Here is an 11,933-nt window from a genome sequence, read left to right as displayed (position 1 = left end):
CTGCTGCTCCGCACGGCTGAGCCTCTTCCCTCTGCTCCCAGCCGGAGGAGGGTCCCCGGGATGCTGACGTTACCAGTCCTTGCAATCATATCGACATGGTGCCTGTGTGTGCATCGCACGTCGGAGTAATTAGCGCTCCTTCTCACCAAGGGAAGGAGGGGGAGAAAGTTCTGTCCGTGCTGGGCTGTTTAAATAGGGAATGAGGGAGATGCTGGCAAGCAGCTGTTGCGCCAGGGCGGCTCTCCTCGGGAATGGGGGAGAGGTTGGGGTGCACAGGCAGCACCCGGGGGCTGTCACGCTGTGGCTGTTTGAGTGAGGGATGTGTGAAGTGCTGGTGTGTGTGTGTGTGTTAAAATGTTTCACCAGGGAGCACTGGCTGTTTTTAACCAGGGAAGATGCACAAATGTGTGTGGAGGGAGGGAGTGGGAGGAGGGTACACACCATTACGGAGCTCATAATGAACAAATAAACAGACGTACCTTGCCAGATCCCTGCTGGCTTCAGCTGCTCTGGGGGAGCTCAGCTGACTTTCCCCAGCTGGGTCCATTGCTTGGGAAAGCAGCTAAATCCTGGGATGTGCTCGGTGAGGTGCAGGGGTCCTGCAAAGCCCGGCAGAAACACACTCAGGTTAAATAAAGCCAGGAACAGCATAAGATCCCTTCCTTTTCATGTCCTCGTAAAAAGGAAATAGGGGGTCATCTTGGCTCTCCTTTAGCCTTTTAAATTCAGCACCCAGCTGGAGGCAGCCTGAGCTTTGTTTTAGAACCAGGGGAGAGGAAATGCAGGCATCCAGCCGGGCTGTGCCTGCCAGCGTGCGGTGTCCTTCCTGAACCAGGCGGTCACTGGTTCAGTGAGCCCTGCAGCCAAGGGCTGTGTTTGACTTTGTTCCTTTTTATGTGGGTGTTTACCCTCTCCTGGCAAGACTCCTGTGCAGCAGTAACTGGGATGAACAAAACACTTTGTGCTCAGAAGTACCTCCTTAAAGGCCGTGGGTATGACCGACTTTTCAGCAGACTGATTTTTTTTTTTTTCCTTGCCTGGTGTACAGCTCTTGCAGATGTTTTCTGGATCTCTACCAAAATCCCACCAGCCATTAGAGCCTGGCAAAATTAAACAAAATGAAGTTGGTTCACAAAATATCCATGGGAATGATAGGGGTGTTACTTCTGATAATAAACCCCTAGAGCTGCCCTCATGTTCTCTTGGGGAAGTTTTTGTAAGTAGTTGTAAGGGAAGCTGGGTTTGGATGGGTCTGCAGTGGGAAGGCATTAATTGGCGGAATCGGTTGTCATTGTCAAGGAAAAAGAAATACTGGAAGACAGAATTTCAGGAGAATGAGATGTCAAATTTGCTGTTTGCACAGAGGTTCTCTGGGGAAAAACACTTCTAACAGGAGGAACCTGAGCTTGTCAGAAACTAGTCCAGATCTGAGCTCAGTGTGTGCAGGCAGGTAAGGGCAGGATGCCCAGGGCTCCTGCAGGTGCTGCTGATGTTTGGGTGAGCCTGTCACTGTGGGAATGTCACCTGGGGCTGGATTTACCCACACTGCCAGGCTGCCTGGGAGCATCCTGGGGATGAGCCTGGTCCCACTCCTTGGATTCTGACCTTGAACTTTCTTGTGACACACGGTTCCCTCATTAGAGAGCACCTGCTGCTGCTTTACGAGTTATGGCTCACTTCATTTCCAACGCTTTGAGGAATAATTCTCTCTGGATGAAGACACGGGGGAGCCCCATGAGTGCTGGGAGGCAGAGGGGAATGGAGGAGCTGATGCAGCTCTGGCAGTGTCACCGTCTCTTCTTATTGGGTGTGACTTGTTTGCCTCCAAATTCATTCCCAGAAAAGAGGCTGGCAGTCTGAACAAGCCTTTCAAAGCAAAATCCATATGGGGGATCTTGTGCTTGCTATCCGTCTGACCTGAGAGCAGCTGTTTGCAAAGTGCACGGTCAGGGTGTCCCTTACACACAGACCACATCCCACGGGGGGAAGAGGCTGGTGAAATTTCCTTCCTTCTTGCAAATTGTACCTTAAGGTGATGCAGAGAGATGTGAGGACAGAGGTATTGCTTGTTGCTATAGAAAGGCAGAAGTATTGAGATCCTGATCTGTTCCTCGGGGCAGAAGATTGTGTTTGCAATAAAAATCCTTCGATTTTCCAGCACGAAGCACGGGGATCTGGGAGAGCTGAGGGGCCATTCTTTCAATCCCCTCACTCTTACCTTGGAATTGGCTTGTTCTCTGAAACCAAGCACCAGTTTCAAGTTGCTGCTACAAAGGATGCAAGCTGCATGGTCCCTCTGAGCTCTTTGCACGCATCCTTGTGCAAAGAGCCCCATCATCTTGCCCATGGTGCAAGAGGGACAGGGTTTCTGCCCTGTTAGATCCATGTGGTGGAGACGGGCTTGGCCTTTTGAAACTCGTGTTGGTAGTGTGCAGCTTGAGTCGGCAGTGCAAAGGGAAAGAAAGTTACGAAGATGTGATGAAGAAAATGTCTGAAAAGATGGGGCTTGCAAGGTAGGTGTAGTCACACAGACCAGATGGGGATTTGGATCATTCCTGCTTTCCTGGACACCTGAAGGGATTGCTTCCCCCCTCGTCTTCACTTCCCAGCTCTGGAAGAGGAGGGCTTGTGCAGTGCTGGGCTCGGCGTCTGCCCAACAGCAGCCCTGGGGTGAGACTGGAGCTCCTGCAGCCACCAGGAGTCCTGGAACTGCTCCTGACCTGATAAGGTGGATTCAATTCCCCTCTGAGGGACTGCTGGGGACAGGATCCTGTTCCACTGGGCTCCGGCTGCTTTCAAAGAGCCAAGTTCATCTCAAGGACACAAATGTGCAATCAATACGCTGCTCACCAAAACAAAATGTTCTCTGCTGACTGTCTTGCAGACGCTGGTTATTAGGGTGATTTATTTGTATGAGGTGCTGTGGCACTGCAGGTTAATATCCCAAACATGGCTATGTCAAACCATCTGTAAGCGATGGCTTCTGCTGAGCCAGGACAGTGTGAGGTTATTTATTGCAGGACACCTTGGAGCTGCTTGTCCTGAGCTGCACTGGTCCCTGCCTGGGTGTTTGTGGGGTTTGGGCACCATTATCCCCAGTAAGCTCCTGCTCCTCCTCGGCGTGGCACTGGCTTGGCAGAGGAGCAATTGGTGAGTGCTAGAGTGAGCTGAAAAGGAGAAATCCAGGCTTATTTGTCACTCACATGCTGGGTGTTTCTGCCCTTGACCGTGAGCCAGGACATCTGCAGCAGCTTCCCATCCCTTCTGTGCCCAAATGAATCAGGTTGGCTTGGCTGGGTGATGGTGCCCACCTCATGGGATGCCCCTGGGAAGCTATGTGGAGGGTGCTGGTTCTGCTGGGGGATGGAGCAGGCATCTCCATCGGGAAACTGGTGAGCTGGGGGTCAAGGACTTGCCTCTGAATGGTGATACAATTGTGACTGATCCAGCAGCTGCTGACATCCAGGCAGCTGCAAAGTACTACTGGAGGTGTTTTGAAAAAATAAAAGGAGTAATGAGTCCTATAAATGGCCTGTTCTTGTCAGGTGAGGGATCTATCGATAACTGCTCCATAGCTGCCTCCGCAGGGGAGCGATTAAGATAAATGCTGTGTGAGTAATTTCCTCAGGCCAGCGGTGACGGGGGATAAAAGGCACAGAACTGGGAGGTGGTGGGCGGCTGGAGCTGCCCGCTCCTTCCTGCGGGGCTGTCGTGGCCAGGAGCTTCCTCACGGCTCTTGATAAACCCCAAATCTTCTGCAGGACGGGAGTTATCTTCTGGGCTTTGAGCTCTCGCTGTTCCCTATCAGGTTTCCTCCGTCAGCCCATGTGAGTCGTGGCTCTCATGCAATCTGGCTTCAGGACCTGTACCTGCGAGGTAAAAACACCGTGTGACAGTGCCTTGTGCCGGGGTGCTCCAGGGTACAGCTAATTCCTCGCTTTCGCAGTCATCTTGGAATGCTGTTAACCCTTGAACCTATCAATTACCACTGAAATGTTAACAGGATTACGTTTTCCTCCCAGCTTGGCATATCTGGGGATTCTCCAGCACCGTTTGGTTTGCAGAGGTAGTGAGCAAGGCGCAAGGACCCTACTTTAATCAACCCTACTTTAAAAGGACTAGAATCCCACTTCAGAAGGAGAAATAAAAGGAGGCTAACTGCCCTAAGTATGGCTGGAAAAGAAATGGGTGTGAGCAGGTGGAGTTTTGCTGTTCTTCTCCTGGCTCCTCATCCACGAGGCACTTTCTGGTGCCCTGCTGCTGGCAGCCCTGGGGTTCAGTGGGACACGTGCTGGCTGGTACCGCACTGCACACCAGCACCCCGCGCAGGAACTGTACCTCATTTACTTGCTATTAAACTACTTATTGCAGAGCTGCTAATGGCACTCGGTGCCTCTGAGCCGCTTTCAGGTGGTACAAGTTGCTGCCTTGACTTTTTAAAATACATCTAAAATGTCACTTCTGGGAGGTCACCCTCTGTCACTGCTGGTCTTGCTTTGAGAGCTGCGCGACCGCAAGCCCAAGCGTTGCAATGGGGTTAATGCGTCCGCAGAAAGCCAGCACAGAGCTCTTTGGGGATGCTCGCTGGGGAGCAGGCTCTGTGCAATATATTCCAATATCTCTAAGCAACAGTGAAATGTGTCACCTCTTCCGCTTAAGTAGCGGAGCTCGTCCAGCCTAAAAGGCTAATCATCGGAGGGTTATGGAGTGCAAATTGCCTCTGAATGAATTTGCTTTGTTCGCTCCAGCTCCCCTTCCCCACTGGTGTTATGACAGTGAAATGACTCATCTCCATGTTAATACCATGTTTTAGAGAAATGTTTTAATATTTTGTACAATGTTCATTGTTCAGATTTTTTTTTAAAAACGTGAAATCTGTCTTCTGGCACAATGTATTCCAGGGTGATTGCACAGAGCTGGCACCTTTCTACGAAGGCTCTTCAGGCCAACCAAGATAGCAGGTTATGAGTTTATGATACCATCAATTATTCTTGGGGGGGGGGGGGGGGACGGGGGAAAGCAGGAGGCTGGATTTGAGCGTAGCCAAACATTACTCTATGGCTTTGAACGAAAATCATTTATTACAGCTCACTTTTGCAGCTTGTGCCTGCCTCACTAGGGCATCGCAATTCGTGTAGGCAAATACCTGCTAATGATAATTCAGTTCTTGAAAGCGTGATCCTTGTTGAGTTTCAGCATGAGATGGAGCAAATGAAAGTTGTGTAATAGAGGCGAGCCTCGGTAGGAAACGGTGTGTTGTGAAATGCCAAAAAAAAACCACAAAACACCCAAAGGCATTGCTGCGGATTGAGGTTTCAGGTTGCTTCACCCTCCTCATGTGCACCCTATGGGCATGGATGTAATGGCATTTGGCTCCAAGAAAATGAAGATAAGGATGGTTTTAGTATGTGTGCCAGAAATAACCAAAAAAGCGGCAAACATAAATCAGTAGGACCTGATTCATCTCCCTTTAAACCTGGTTTGGACCCCAAATCCCAGGCAGCCACAAAGCAACCCCCCACTAAAATCAAATTCCCCGGGGAAATGAGGCTGCCAGGTTACAGCATGGTGTTTGCACGCTGTGTGTGGGGGGGGGAAACTGCTCCCAGACTGAAATCCTATTGATGCAACTTGAATTCTAGGCAATCAAATCACAGAAGGTGTTTCAGATTCTTGTGGAGGCGAAGCAATGGGGGGAAAAACCACCAAATCTCTCTTCCATAGAGAACAATTTCTGAAGCACGGAGCTCCCTGGGGCCAGGCCTCCTGCCAGGTGAGTAATTCCAGACAAGCTGATGGAGCAGGAGGAGGCATTCTGTGTTGAAGGGCTGTGTTAGGACCGAATAAATCTTTCCACTCACAATACTGGTGTCCCTCAGTAATATCGGAGGGTCATCATACTGGCACAGACCGCATGTGAGCTTTGTGAGACCTGGCTCCTCAATTTCCCTTGAAGGTGAACAAAAAGGTTTTCCTTGTAAACCATCCATTCCCACTGGTTTCTGCAGGCTCTCACCGAGGCTCCTTGCCGGGAGGCTGATTTTTTGTAATAAGAATTGCTTGCTGCTTGTAAATGCTAAGTGATGCGTTTCTCTGCCTCGGATGTCAGGAGTTAACGGGAGCGCACGCCGTACAGAAACACTCCCCAACTGCTTCAATAACCTTTTTGTGTTGCTTAGTGAGTACTAGATAACTGCTGAGCGGTTCCATGTCTCTGCAGGTTACTTAGCAATCAATTACTCCTCTGTCCTCCAGAACATCCCAATTTACCAGGAGGATGCGATGAACTCCTCGCTAGCAGTGCTGCTCCCTGGCAGGTTCGTGGGTTCAGCAGAACCGTGCAGCAGCTGGGACTGAGCAGGAATAGAGGTTTTGGCAACCTCTGCGTGCTGCTTTCTGGGGGGTTGAGACTGAGCGTCCCTGACGTGTGGCCAGGAGTGAAGGTGAGGAAGCTGTAGGTCTGCAATAACATCTCTTCTAATTTTTTGTGCAGCTTTGCAGCACTCCTTGGTCTGCTCCACATGATGTGGAGCTGGTAGGATCCTGCCACAGCGCTGAAAGGGCTGGGGGAATGTCCTGGGCTGGAGGGAAACTGGTGTGAGATGCAAACCATCAGTCCTTGTGGTGTGAATGCCAGCTTGTCTGGGCTGCAGGCTTAGCAGCTGGGCTAACCGAGTGTGCCTGCTGCTCCCTCTAAGCACAAGGGATAGCAAACTCATGCAAACCATGGTTTAAAAAACAAACAAACAAAAACTTACGTGGGACAAGACATGCCATTGTGTGCTTGGAGTTAGCACCCAGGAGGCTCAGTTGATGCAAGAAAACTTCAGCGGGTAAAGCTCAGCTGCAGCACGGGGACCAGTTTGCCTGGGAGGCTGCCAGCAGCCACTTGTGAAGCCGTTAGGAGAAAAACCCTGCTGTAGGAAGCTCCTCGAAGGGAGCTGTCCTCTCGTTTCGTGGTGCAGTTGGCTCTCAGGTATTTGCTCTCTGCAGCAGACCTTTGGCCCTCCAGCAGTTCTGCAGGAAGGGAGAGGAGGAAAAAAAGCCAGGGAAGTGCCATGCGCCTGACTGCAGGGAGCAACTGCACACAGGTTGTGTCTGGGGACTAAGGCTTGTGTCTGGGGACTAAGGCTTTCCTCAATTATTTCTAGTCTCTCACTCCACGGTGATGAAGGAAAATAAGCCTTGGGGCTTTTTATCAGCCTGCACTTTCCATCACGTTGTTCTTTGAGGCTGCTGCTCTTGGTGTTCCCGTCCCCCCTTTTCCTTTCCTTGCTGCCCTGGGGCACCTGAATAATGGATTTATTTATTTATTTATTTATTTTTGTATTGAGAAGCTTACAGGCTTGTTTCCAGTGTGAAAGCAAGCTCAATTTTACCCATTTTATAGGGAGGAAAACATAAGGTAGGAGACAGACAGGCAATCGGCAGATGCTTTTCATGTGGTCATGGGGAGGGAAAACACAATTACGGTGCATGATACATAGTTAACGTAAAAGCAACAAAAGTGACCCAAATGGCGAGCCAGCAGCAATTGAGCTGGCAGCATTGTCAGTAATGGAGCTGCTCTGATGTGCTGCTGTGCTGGCTCCTTCCCTGTGCACCAGGCTTTTATCGCTGCTGCACGTCCCAGGCTGCCACGTTGCCATCACGCAGCCTGTTCTTAGAAAACAGGTTGGCTCTTTTAACTCTCTTGGGCATTCAGGTGAGTCCAGGAGATGTCAGAATGGGTTGATAAGTGGCTCTGCGTTGTCTTGGCTGTTGGGTGTTTTGCTCAAATTGCTGCTTCCCGAGCTGTGATGGAGCTGTTGACTCACGCCCAAGCAATCCCAGGCACCCAGCTTTTGAGAAAGGTGGAATAGCTGAAGAGAAAAATGGGCTGGGAGATCACCTGTTTGGAGGAAATGGCAGAGAAAATATGTGTTTGGATGAGCTCCTGCCCTCTGGGGTCCCGTGGGTGCTGTGGTTTTTTCCTGCCAGGGCCTCCTGAGTGGGCAGGTTTGTCACCGCAGCTGTGCTGCTTGGAAAGAAAAAATCGAGGCAAATTTTCCCCTTTCATGTCCTTTTTTTTTTTTTTTTTTTTTTTTTTTTTTTGTCAGGAAAACCAGGATGTCTTCCTGCTGGATTTCACAAGCAGGAAATCGATTGCTGAGAGGTTCCCGCTGGGAGATTTGTGTCTCATGAAATTCATGCCGGGGGCAGAGAGGCAGGCTGGGGAGCTGGAGACGACAGCTCTGTCTTCCCCCTCTCTGCTGCTTTAATTGTTTGTAATGACTTAATAAGCAGCACTAAACAGGAAAGCTGATCCTTCCCTGCAGCAAGCACAGGCATGAGGCATTTTATTAACTTTCCTAGAGCCTCTGCTTGGAATTTCTTTGCTGTATTTTCCTTTCTATGGCCTCAATCCAAAGCCTCTGGAAATCGATGGGAAAGCTGCTGTTGACTCTGTGGTATCAAGGCTCCAAGTGCTGAGCCAGAACCAAACCATGCAATGATCTTGGAGGGAAATAGCAAGGAGAAATGACATAACTCACAGCCATGGAAGTGTCTGTGCCTTGGCACCCTGTGTATACAGATGCATCCCAGGGAGAGAGCAAATTAAGCATGAAAAGCACTGTTTGCTGAAGGATGGCTGGGAATAGCTGGGCATTCAGGCTGGGAATGAGGAGGGACTCCTGGCCATCAACAAGAGGAGGTGGATGGAGAGCTGCTGTGCACCCAGTGACTTGCTAGCTCCAGTTCAGTGATGGCATACAGGTGAAGCGAAGGAGTTTGCCAGGGGTAACTTGGTGAATTTTGTCCAATGGTTGGAAAATCCAGCCTTTGATTTCCCTATCCTTAATGTCCACTGCCTTATACAGAAAATAAAATGAATTTTATCTTCCAGTATTTAAGTCAGTGTTAAGCTACAGCATTGTCCCCAGCAGATGCCACCTCCCTGCCACACAGGGACTGAGGACACAGCATTGCCCAGCACCTTTGGTGCCAGCAAGCTTTTGCCCTCCCATTTGTTCTCGGTAACAGCATGTGGGGCTCAGCAGTGAATGGATGATCTTCCTTGGTCAGTGGGCATTTATCACCCGTGAGCTACCCTGCAGCAGTGATGAGGAAGGGAAGCACAATGTAAAGTAATTTATTGGCTGTTCATTGTGCTGTGGTGTTGCAGGGCTCAGGAAGGAGCTGCACCTCTGGGCAAACAGCTCATGATGAAAAACTTGTGGATTTGGTCTCTTTAATCTGCTCACAAATTCCTTGCATGCTGACCGGTTTCCATTCCGATGCTTGAAAATATTTCCTGGGAGAAGTGGCAGTGGGGCAGGGACCCCAGAGCCCAGCTCTTGCCCCGTGTTCAGGCTGGGTCCCATGGGTCCCACCTCACCCCTTGGGTGCCCCTGGCTGGGTTCGCCTGTGCTGGAGTCGCAGCCGTGTGCGTCCCTGTGAGGCTGCGTGGGACTTGATGTGACATGGTGACATGCACCTCAGTGTCAACAAGGTGACACTTTAATGCTGCTGCTGTCGGCTCGTCTGGCAGTGCCCACACAGCCTGTCAGGAGACATCTGGGAGGAGAAGGCTCCAGGAGAGCAGGGTTGAAGTGCCTCGTGCCACTCTTTGCCAAGGACCGACTGGGAGCCGGGACTGGGGTGTGACCCCCAAGGGCCAGGCAGGAGGGGCTGTTGGCCATGTCAGTGACAGACTAATAATTATCTTTGCACAAAGGTGAAAAAGCATCAGTTTGCATGGCCTGAATAACCAGATCTGATAATTCTTCCTGCACGTTACAGGAGCTGTGCTGATCTCAATTGCTCTGAAATATTATCTGCGCAGCTTAGCTGGGAACAATATTGAAGTCCTGAACCTACTAATAAACGTCACACATAATCCAGGAGCAAACCTGTGCGACCCATGTTTGTTGTGGATGAGAAGACCTAGAGATTTTGTTTCAGGTTGATTTCTGCTCTGTACAGAGGGTGCCCAGATTGCTGCAAGGGTGGGAAATGGTGGCTGGGCCAGGTGGGTGTGAGGACTTTTTTGGTGGAAAACCACATTTCATGGGGCCAGAAAGTGGGTGTTCTGGCACCTGGTGAAGAGGAGAAAATCCTTTCTGCCCAGGCTGAATGACAGCGAGCTAGATAAGCAGGAAATGAGGCTGGAGGATGGCAACTAGTATAAGAAAATCAAAGGGGAAATGACAGCCCAGGTTTGTGTCATGGTGCCTAAGATTAATAAAAGCAGAGGGGCAGATGGTGTGGTGATCTCTCCCTGCTCGCTGAGCTGATTAACGCTGTCTCATTTTTCTTGCTGTTTTTGTCTGTATGCTGACCCACGTTTCTGTATTTGGAGAGGAGGATGGGGCTGCAAGTGTACTGGTGGACCTGAGCCCACCTGTGCTGGGGATGCAGCTAAACCCTGCCAAAAGTCACTTAGGGTAAGTCAGGCCTGGTTTACCTTTTCTTGAGTTTGGCATTGTAAACTTCACTGGTTGTTTCTTTAAAAAAAAATATATAAAAAGGAGGTTTTTGTTAGCACTAGCTGTGTGGGTATTGCAGACTGTGTACGGCTGATTCCTGTGGGATAAGCGAGAAAGCCACATTTACCAGCTGTTCAAAAAGAAACCTGACAGGAGAAATATAAAAAGTGATGAGCAGCAGCGAGCTGCAGCTGTGTTGGGGTGAAAGAGGCGCATCGGGTGGCTGGATCTGGCATTCCCCTGCTCCTGTACACCACCAGCTCCTGCTGGAAGCCTCTTGCACAACCTTGCTGTGTTATAAATCATCCCCACAGCACCGATGTTGTTTCCTGAGGTGGATTCAGGCCCAGTCCTTTTGGCTGCTGAGTATCCATGGAAAGTCCTGAGCATCTTCAGCCCCAGCATTGTGATAGAGCTCAGGGTCCCCTCAGGTTTCACTGGAGGTTTTCAGTCTGCAAGATTTTTTTTCTGCCCACGAACAGGACTTTATTTGTATACGGTGAAGCATTTTGGGTTCCTTCAACTCCCTTATTCCTGTGTGCAATTGTTCATGCAAGTGGATGAAGTTGGGCATAGAGAAATCATATTCCTGGATTGTTGTTCCACCTCCCTGTCACTTAGATAAGTACAATCCTCCCTTAAGGAGGATCAGACTCAGGGTCTGAAAGCTGCTGTGATGCTCCCAGTACTGGTCTGTGCATGGAGTCAGAATGTGCGGGATGAGCACTGGGACAAAGGCACGGGGGAAGGCTGGAGAACAGAGGGTGTCAAACCAATCCATCCTCCTGGGAGGGATGAGCAGCCTCCCTCACAGATCACAGACTCAGGACTGTGCTTTCAGTCGGCTTCCAGTTCCATGTATTAGAAACACCAATGCGCTTTCTCATAGTCAGTAGTGAAAACAGCTGAAATAATTATAATAATAATACTTATAATTAAAATAATAACATAATTATTCACCACCCTCAATTTATTTTCTGCTTTGTCCTCACCCTGCATCTGGCTTCTTGTTACCTCTGTCACTGTAGCTATCCAAACAGTGTGATATAGCTGAATAAACACAAAAGGACAAACAAAAGAAAAAGGACAAACCTTATTCTGCAGTGCTTCAAGCAAACAGGAGCACGAGGTGATGGAGTGTGTGTTAGGGCTGTGGGTGTAACAGCTCAGAACGTGGCAGAGCAGTTTAATATTATTTTTAGAGGTCTGAAAACATCGTTCCCAAAACAATCTCCCCCTCCTGTGTGCCATCATAAATTGTGAAACAGAAAAAAAATAAGAGAAAATAGCAGAGGTTTGATTAAACTGGCTGTTTTCAGTCCTAAAATAGTGTCATCTTGATGCCTGATATTTTAGAAATTGGATTAGTAGCATCTATTTCATCCCACCAGAGGGGTGGATTTAAGGCTTCCAACAGCAGAAACACTGGATGTGTAAGCACAGAATTTGCCAGCCCTGCCACCC

At 49.6% G+C, this 11,933-nt stretch overlaps 1 protein-coding gene across 1 annotated transcript in view; it reads left to right on the top strand.

Annotated features, from left to right (window-relative positions):
* The window catches only part of LOC118176787, a 28,773-nt gene continuing 16,840 nt past the window's right edge, over positions 1–11,933 (top strand). The window contains exons 1-4 of the mRNA XM_035344020.1: positions 1–125; positions 1,394–1,450; positions 3,809–3,876; positions 5,643–5,773. The gene's annotated coding sequence lies outside the window, so the exon portion shown is untranslated. The remainder of the gene's footprint in view (positions 126–1,393; positions 1,451–3,808; positions 3,877–5,642; positions 5,774–11,933) is intronic.

This window comes from Oxyura jamaicensis, chromosome 20 (genome assembly GCF_011077185.1).
Source record: "Oxyura jamaicensis isolate SHBP4307 breed ruddy duck chromosome 20, BPBGC_Ojam_1.0, whole genome shotgun sequence".
NCBI lineage: Eukaryota > Metazoa > Chordata > Aves > Anseriformes > Anatidae > Oxyura > Oxyura jamaicensis.
Note: the sequence above shows the minus strand (reverse complement) of the source record. Positions and strands in the feature narration are given on the sequence as shown.